General features: G+C 37.4%; 1 protein-coding gene across 2 annotated transcripts in view; it reads right to left on the bottom strand.

The window, feature by feature from the left end:
- Window positions 1–9090, bottom strand: part of RORB (RAR related orphan receptor B) — a 388295-nt gene that overhangs the window by 212462 nt on the left and 166743 nt on the right. The gene's annotated exons all lie outside the window — the stretch shown is intronic.

Here is a 9090-nt window from a genome sequence, read left to right as displayed (position 1 = left end):
ATATCAGGCCTCTCCAGTGGGGCACTTACAATCCCAGTCAGCTGGTATGAAAATCTGGAGAAAGAAATTTTATGTTTTATTTGAATGTAAATTCTCCTCAACCTAACAGCCAGGACATAGAAGACAGAGAGAGAGAAACATGGGAATAAAGGTGGGAGAAGGGAATAAAATATGAGAGAAGGATGTGAATTCAGGGGTTTCAAAAGCCTTGAGAGGAATGGGGAAGGCACATGATGTCTTGAATACAGTGATAACTCAAGTGTATTATATATTTAGTGGCACACGTTTCAGATTAGTCATTCTGTGATGAATGAAGACAAACACTGGGCTGGGACATATGATGGAGAGCAGAAAAGGAAGAAGGGATAAGGAAAAAAGAGGTGTAGACAGTGGAAGCTTTCTTTGTTTGGACCCACTTACTGGCTTCTGGTAAGGGCAGTGGATTACTTAGGACTGGAATTGGTTGTCTTGTTTCCTGAGTAGTGCCTGAGGGTTTGTTTATTTGTTTGTATTTTTGGCAATTCAGTCCCAAGGGTGTTCTCACCATGGTACCCCTAAACTATCTGTCCCTATCTTTAACCACTATGCTCTATGGGGGAAAAAAGAGTGATGCACATTTCGGCTCAGGCTAATCTACAACATCCAAATATGAAACCAGTAATACAGGGCAAAATTTACACTCTCCAGATAAACGTTTCAGAAAGGACTTTGTTTCTCTTTCCTGCAAAGTACACACATAGCCATTAACTAAGATGTTTTATGATAAAAAAAATTGGTAAAGTTAATATTGTTAATTTGGAAATTACTTAAGTTTAATGAAATTAGTGCTATGAGACAGCTATTATCTTTAAAGAGGGAGAAAAAGCTCCTTCCAAATGCCAGGAAGTTGACAAAAGGTATAATACATCCAAGTGAATCATTTTTTCCCCACTGTATAGGATTGTTACACTTACAGTACAGGAAAAAGGGGAACAGGGCTTTGAAAAAAATGAATTTTTGCTGGTCAAAAGTCTCAAAGAGTTATGTAATCAAAGCAGAAAAGTATGAAAATAATTAGTCATGTCATATTTGAAATACATGTGTAAGCATGTCCCCAGAGAAGGCTGGTGTATGTCATGTATTTAAACTCAAGTTAAGCTGATAAATGATTGTGGAGTGTTACTTAGATCCCGTATTTGCTATTCTTGCTTCTGGAGACACTGGTGGAATTTAAATGAAATAGGTAAGTGGAGGCATTCAAAGCAACAGACAAGCGTGTGGTTTCTGCCCCACTCCAAGGGGCAAACCGCATTCCTTTCCTGTCCTAACAGATTTGGAGAAGGGAGAATATTAGTGTCCAGCAGAGGTCGCAGTGCTGGAGTCAGGAATGGTTCAACAACCACCTACTGGCTGAAAGGAACCGGAGAACCTGAAGACCCAGAAGTGGTGATAATAAAAAGGCCCAGCCTCTTCCCATAGTTAGGAAGTCAAATCAATATTTGGCCTTCAAGCCCCCGAGCTCAAAATTAAGTATACAAAACCAACCATATTCACCTGCCTTAATACTTGTGATTTTTTTGAAGTATCAATGAGGAGCTCTCAGCTATTGATTTTTCATAGTTGCCTTCAATCAACAAGAGTATGTCTTATATACCTGTCTGTTGAGTCAATTATTGTGCGTGTGTGTGTGTGTGTTTCTGGCTTATTCTAGGTTTATTCCATTTAAATGTTGAGATACTAGGTCTTTAGCAAGTTGGCCGCACGTGTGAGACCAACCTCATCATCTTCATCAACCTCATCAACCTCTTCATCTTGTGAGACCACCTCTTCTGGGCAATAGTAGGTCCTTACATCAGCTCTATGGAAGCATCAGAAAGTCTAAGGAAAAGGCAAGCAGGTTTTGATCCTGTGGACAGTGATGGGTAAGCAAGCACAGTGCCTGCAAGGACAGGGATGTGGTAGGAAAATCTGGATGATATAGTTATAAATGACTGAGATGAAACTCAAGGAAATTATTTTTAAAAAGCAGACGTTGTGGTGGCGCCTGGGTGGCTCTGTCGGTTAAGTGTCTGACTTCGGCTCAGGTCACGATCTCATGGTTCATGGCTTCGAGCCCCACGTTGGGATCTGTGCTGACAGCTTGGAGCCTGGAGCCTGCTTCGGATTCTGTGTCTCCCTCTCTCTCTGCTCCTCCCCCCCCCCTCTCTCCCAAAAATAAACATTAAAAAAATTGAAAAAAATAAAAAGCAGATATTGTGAAGCTACTATTATGTTTACAGGTAGGTTTTTCATTCATTTAAAAATTCATTGAATACAGATTAAGTAAAATCTGACATTTCAGTCACCAATACATTTCAACAGAGCTCAAACCTTGAGTACATTGTGTTACAAAGACAATAGAAATGGTTAAAAATCCAATATTTACTTAGCTAGGAGTGCTTCTATAAAATATTCTAAGATAGATATAAGCCTGGAAATTTTGCTTTAAAATTTACGTGGAAAATTTGTAATACTCCATAACCAAAAAGTTTAGTAAACACAATAAAAAACAAAGCTAGAATTTATCAATAAGATAAATTTTTTGTGAATCACGTTTTGTGAATCACATCAAAATGTTATTATTATTTTATTTTATTTTTTATTTGACAGAGAGAGAGTTCGAGGAGGGGAGAGGAGCAGAGAGAGAAAGAGAGAGAGAGAGAGAGAGAGAGAGAGAGAATCTCAAGCAGACTCCACGTTAAGAGCGGAGCCTGACTCAGGCTCAATCCCACGACCCTGGGATCACAACCAGAGCTGAAATCAAGAGTAGGATAGTCAACTGAATGCGCCACCCAGATGCCCCCAAATTTCATTTTTAATGCTTTATTTTTTTATAGCAGTTTGAGGCTTACAGGAAAATTGAGCAAAAAGAAGGGTGTCCATATGCCCCTACACTCCACTGCCAGAAGAGTTTTTCCTTTTAATAGCATCTTGCATTAGGGTGGTAGTTTTGTTTTGTTTTACAATTAACGAAGCAATACTAATACATTATTATTAAATAAAATCCATACTTTACATTGGGGTTCACTCTTTGTGATGTATACTCTGGGGATTCTGACACGTGTATACTGACACGTATACACATGTGGCATACAGAGTTGTGATTTCACTACTCTAAAAGTCCCCTACAAGCCACCTATCCATCTTTCCCTCCCTCTTCCCACCCCTAACCCTGGAAACCACTGATCCTTTTACTGTCTCCATAGTTTTGTCCTTTCCAGCATGTCATAGAATTGAAATCCTAACAGTATGTAGCCTTTTTCTGATTGGCTTCTTTCCTTTAGTGATATGCATTTAAGTTTCCTCCATTTCTTTTCATGGCTTGGTACCTTTTTTTTAGGCAGTGAATAATATTTCATTGTCTAGATGTACCACAGTTTATTTATCCTTTCCCTTTCCTGAAGGACATCTCCCTGAATTTCCACTTGGAGCTTTATATAAGTAAGGATGGAGTCTGGGAATCACAGAAAGACCAGTTTAATTTAGATGAATTAAATGGAGAGTTTTGCTGCTGTTTCTGTTTTCCACTATAAGAAGCCATATGTAAGTAGGCTGGTACGATGCCTTCATGATTCCATCAGGGACACAGCTGTCTCCTATTGGTTCCTCAGACACTTACAGAATAAGGCCTTGTCCTCTTGCGTTTTCCCTGAAGACCTCCAGATATTTTCTCCCCCACCCGCATTACGTCAAGAACAAGGGGGAGGCAGAGGGTAAAAGGTGCAGCACGCCAGCTAATGGTCTTCCCTGGGAGAGAGGGAAGTGGCCCTTGGCAGCAAGAACTGGCCTGGCACTATCTACCCGGCCTTGGTGTTGCTAGGAGCTGGCTTGGCACCCACAGCTACGCCTTGGAAACTGGAGGGACAGCACTAGAGATACCAGAATAATACAAAGGGTTGCAGAGAAAAGATGTGAAAAAAAACCTCTGACTATTCACAACTTGGGCTCGATGTGACCTTACTCCACAGTATTCTGCCCGAGTGGACCACTGCAAATATGGCCAAAACGTTACATTCCCTCTCTGTCTGGATTATGTAAATAGTTTCAGAGAAAACAAACTGAGAGAGCAAGTGGCAAAACTGTGAAATACAGTTATATTTGCAAATAGGAGAACCTAGTTTTGACATTTTCTTAAATAACCAAGATTGATTCTTTAAAACATGAAATAACACAAAGTGATACATAAACACATATGCATTATGAAAAATTCAAATAATACAAAGTGTATGGTGCAAAAATGACAATCCCTTCTCCCCTCCTCCACAATCCTCTCTTTTCACTAGCGGGGGCTGCTGCTAGAATACGAGTGCATTTATTAGAAAACACCTCACCTTATGTTCATACCCACGATTTTAGTTTTTCTTTTGCATATACATATACATACATGTGTCCCTCTGTGTGTATATGCACATATACATATATACATACACAGGTATATACACACATATTATGTATACACACATATTATATATGTGTATATACATGTAAAATATTCTACAAATTGCTCTTTATTCCCATGTCAAAAGAATTGCTAGGTATAAGATTTAACATTTTGACATTTTGGTGGATATGGTCAAACCCCAAAATGTCCCTTTCCAATTTTGATTGTACAATGGTGTACTGAACATTCATTTTCCCTTATCCTCATCAACTGAGAGCCCATTTTCCCATTTAGCACTTTGTACCCACTGTTGTTTTAATTTTCTGATCAATGCTGATGTTGAAGATCTTTCCACATGTTGATGGGCCCTTAGGAATTGTTTTGTGTATTATTTTTATCATTTTCTTGCTGATCTGTAGAGGCCGTTTTATACGGGATGGATATTAGTCCTTTGTTGTAAACGTGTTAAGTTACGAACATTTCTGTCTGGACCTTCTCTTCTGACGTTTTATGGTGTCTTTTTTCTTCTAAGAGATTTTATTTTTATGTAATGACTTAAAAAATATTTCCTTTCAGCTTCTGGGTTTTGTGTTTTTTAATAAAGTTTTTCCTTACCCTCTCCCAAACGATTATAAGAATATTCTTCCTTGTTTTATTTAAATATTTTATAGTTTGGCTGTAGGTTGATTGCAAAACAGGAACTCTATTTTTTGGTATGCTGTAGGTAGGAACCTAACTTATCTTTACCTACTTGGTGTAATAGAGTCAGAATGCTTGAGTCCATTTTCCAGCTCTGCTATTTGCTTGTACTTCTGTGTTACTTGACTCTTTGGGCCTCACTTTTAGCATCACACAATGTGGATAACACTTTTACCTACCTCATAGGATTATAGGATGGATGAAATGAATTCTTCAGATGAAAAATACTTAAAATACTTCTCAGAATAGTATAAGCCCTTCTTCATATATATTAGCCCTGCTCCATCCTCCCAAAAAACCCAAAACCTGAAACAAAAATAGCAACAAAACAAATCCAGTCCTTTCTCTAGTGGACTGATACACAATATTTACTATAATTTCTATTACATAAATGGGTCTTTTTTTTAATTTTTAAATTTAAATTTTCTTTTTTTAATGTTTATTTGAAAGACAGAGAGAGAGCATGAGTGGGGGAGGGACAGAGAGAGAGAGGGAGAGAATATGGGGCTTGTTCTCATGAATGATGAGATCATGACCTGAGCTGAAATCAAGAGTTAGATGCTTAACAACTGAGCCACCCAGGCATCCCTGTTTCTTGACTCTATTCTGTTTAATTGAACTTTCTGTCAATTCCCTCTGTTTTAATTACTATAATTTTAAGACATATTTGCTATCTGGAAGAGCATATAACTCTCATTATTGTTCTTTTTTTTTTTTAATGACAGTCTTGAATGTGTTTTTGGACAGATGAGTTTTCTTATGGAAATTATCAAGTTCCATAAGAAACATCTTGTTGAGTTCAATCAAAGATCTTAAGTTCCAGACAAATTTGGTTTAAGACTGCATTACATTTGTAAATTACTTTAGTGAGAATTGATATCTTTATGATACTGAGTTTTCCTGGGAAGATGGGAATATGGTATATTGCTCCAAAAATGTAAGTCTTCTTTTCTGTGCCTCAGTAAAATGTTATCATTTTCTTCATATCTTGCCTTTCTGATTATAAATTGGCTGCGGTACTCCACGTGTTGTTACTGTTAAGAGTCAAGCCCAGAGGGACAATGTGGGAGTCCACCGTGTCTCAATAATTTTGATTTGGACAAGTTCCCATCTCTGAACCAATCATTGTAACAAGACAAATGTGATACACAACTGGCTTAAGCTTAGTTCATGTCCCCCACTGGGAACTCCTGAGTGACAGGAAAATTACCCAAGAGAGTAGAATGTATGTGATGTCAATTATTCCAATTTGGACGCATATTGATATTTGGTCTGATTTAAAAAAAATTTTTTTTTTTACTAGGTTCTTAAGTATCTTTCTCAGGAGGGACTTCTAGATCTTATGCTTTCTGAGTCCCTGGGTGTCTAAAAGTGTCTCTTTTTTTCTTCTTTATGTGAATTATAAAATGTTTAAAATGTCACTCCATTGTCTTATTTTTCTATAGTAAATGAGAAATTGAAGACTGCCTGCTTTTCTTTATTTTCTACATAACGAACTCTTTCTCTCTCTCTAAAAGAAGCATGTAATATTTTCCTTTATCCTTGGAGTTAAAGTTTTCATCAAGAGGGTTAGGTTTAATATGATTTTTGATACATGAATCTTAAGTATTTAGCTTAGTTTCTTCCAATAGCTCTGTGATTCTTGCTTTTTTCCCTCCTCTTTCTGGAACTTCTATTATATGTATTATATCTAGATTTATCTTCCATTAATTTTTATTTTCATTCATGATTTTCACTGTATATATATATATGTATGTATATATGTATATATATACATATATATAAATAATCAAATACATAATCAAATATGTAATGGAATGCATGTGTAGGCATATGTGTGTTTACATGTACAACAGCTCCTTCATCTGGTGTTTGGTATCATTTAATTGGTGGTTTGTTTTATTATTTGATTCCTCTACAGAGGGTTTAAAAATGGAAATCATGTCTATTTTATTTCCAAAATTTTGTTTGTTTTATTGACTTTCCTCTCCTCCTCTCTCCTTCCCCTCCTCTTCCCTTCCCTTCCCTTCCCTTCCCTTCCCTTCCCTTCCCTTCCCTTCCCTTCCCTTCCCTTCCCTTCCCTTTCCTATTAAGATAGTTTCTTTAGATTCCACTCAATCTTCCTGAATAGGATCTTCTGTTCTGGTTACTAGCTTGGTCTTCCTCCTTGAAATAACTAAAACCCATTAAATAATTTGTGTTTTGTTTTTCTTTGTCTATTATGCAAGTTGGGGGTGAGAACCTCTTGGGCAGTGCTGTATTGGTCAGCAGTGGAGACAAAAGTAGTACTACATATTTTCAATAGTCTTTTTCTAGGACTGAGGATACTTTTTTTCAGGAACTGAGTGGGCTCTTTTACCAATCTGTTGTAACTTTTAAAAAGTTTCAGCATTAAAGTTCTCTGCCCCATGCTTTACTATGGAGGCTGACTTCCTCTTAGTCTGGTTCTTCATGTCTTCTGGAATGCAAGAACCTCCTACAAGTCTTTTCTGGGTGCGGTTGAAACCAGATCCTCAGATGTTTGTAGGGTCTCCTTTAGGCTTTAGAAGTAGCCCACGGTTCTCCCACCTCCTTCCCACTTCCCTACACATCTATCACTGCTTGAGTTATTTTATCTATAAGCTCGCTGATAAAGGAAGCAAAGGGATTGCATTCAGACCACCATCTTCCAAGAGTTGCCTCTGATTTATCTTTTGATAGGAATATATTCAAGAGGATCTGAGGCTACTGTAAGTCCATTCCTCTCTAGCAAATGCAAGATGCATTACCTGTTTTAGTGTATTATTTGCCTTTTGAAAAATTTTATATATTCCTGAACTCTTGTAACCTCATATAATTTATTTCTCTTTGTTCAAATCAATGCTAGGCATCTGGAAGATATAACAATTTTTTTTTTTAGACTATGCTATTTATTGACCATTGCTTAGTTACCATGAAAGTTCATTCTTCTGAATCATTTATTCATTCAACAAATAGTTTTTAATCCCTTCCTTTTGCCAGTTACTGCATTCAATCCTTCAATGTCATCTAGAAATCCTCACCTCTCATTAGGTAGCACAGACATCCTGGGGAGAGGACTGTCATGTGGGCTTGTCTGTTCTATTGTTTGACTTAATACAGTTTTCATTTATCAACTTAAAGAATGTTTTATAACTGTTTTAAAAACATGGCCAGAGTTCTCACTAATCCCACACCCCAAACCTTTACAATGTGACTTTGCAGTTCCTCCCATCAGAATGTGGGGTCTCTTTCCCCACCCTTCGCATCTAGACTGGCCTTTTCACTTGCTCCGGCTAAAACATGTGGCAAAGTGACGATGTGCTGGTATTGAGTTTAGGTCATTCGAGGTCTGGCAGGCTTCAGCTTTCTTCCTTAGATCCCTGTGATCGCTGTGGGAGCCAGTCTGGACTGGCCTGCTAGAGTAGAGATGAGCCATTTCAGCTGAGACCAGCTGAACCACTAAACTGAGCTCAGCCCAACTTGCCAACTTGCCGAATTGTGAGCTAAATAAATGGTTGCTTTAGGCCATTAAGTTCTGGGATTTTTTTTTTATGTGGAAAAAGATTACTGATACAATATTGAAGTGAAATTTATAATTTCATTCTATTCACTCCTAATAGGACCTCTGTTAGGATATAGGAAATAGATTGCAAAGTAACTATGGGCATTTTGTTTCACTTATTTCTATCTTCATTGAATAGGTATCTATATCTATATCATCTATATCTATGTTTATAATATGTACATATATCATCTGAATCTAAATATATTTGTATCTCCATCTACATCAGGAGGGCAAGCTCAGTCTAAATTAGAATTCAGAGTCTAATAAATCTAGTAAGCAGCTCAGCTGGGGCTTATCATAAAGATACATTTGGATGGCTTAATTTGCATTAGAAGGAAGAGAGGCTCTAACGAGGGCATTTTGGAAGGAGCAAAAGAGAGACAAAAAAAATTGTTTCTTTTCAAGCCCAGATCATGGGCCATATATG

The sequence above is a fragment of the Felis catus genome, chromosome D4, assembly GCF_018350175.1.
Source record: "Felis catus isolate Fca126 chromosome D4, F.catus_Fca126_mat1.0, whole genome shotgun sequence".
Classification (NCBI taxonomy): Eukaryota; Metazoa; Chordata; class Mammalia; order Carnivora; family Felidae; genus Felis; species Felis catus.
Note: the sequence above shows the minus strand (reverse complement) of the source record. Positions and strands in the feature narration are given on the sequence as shown.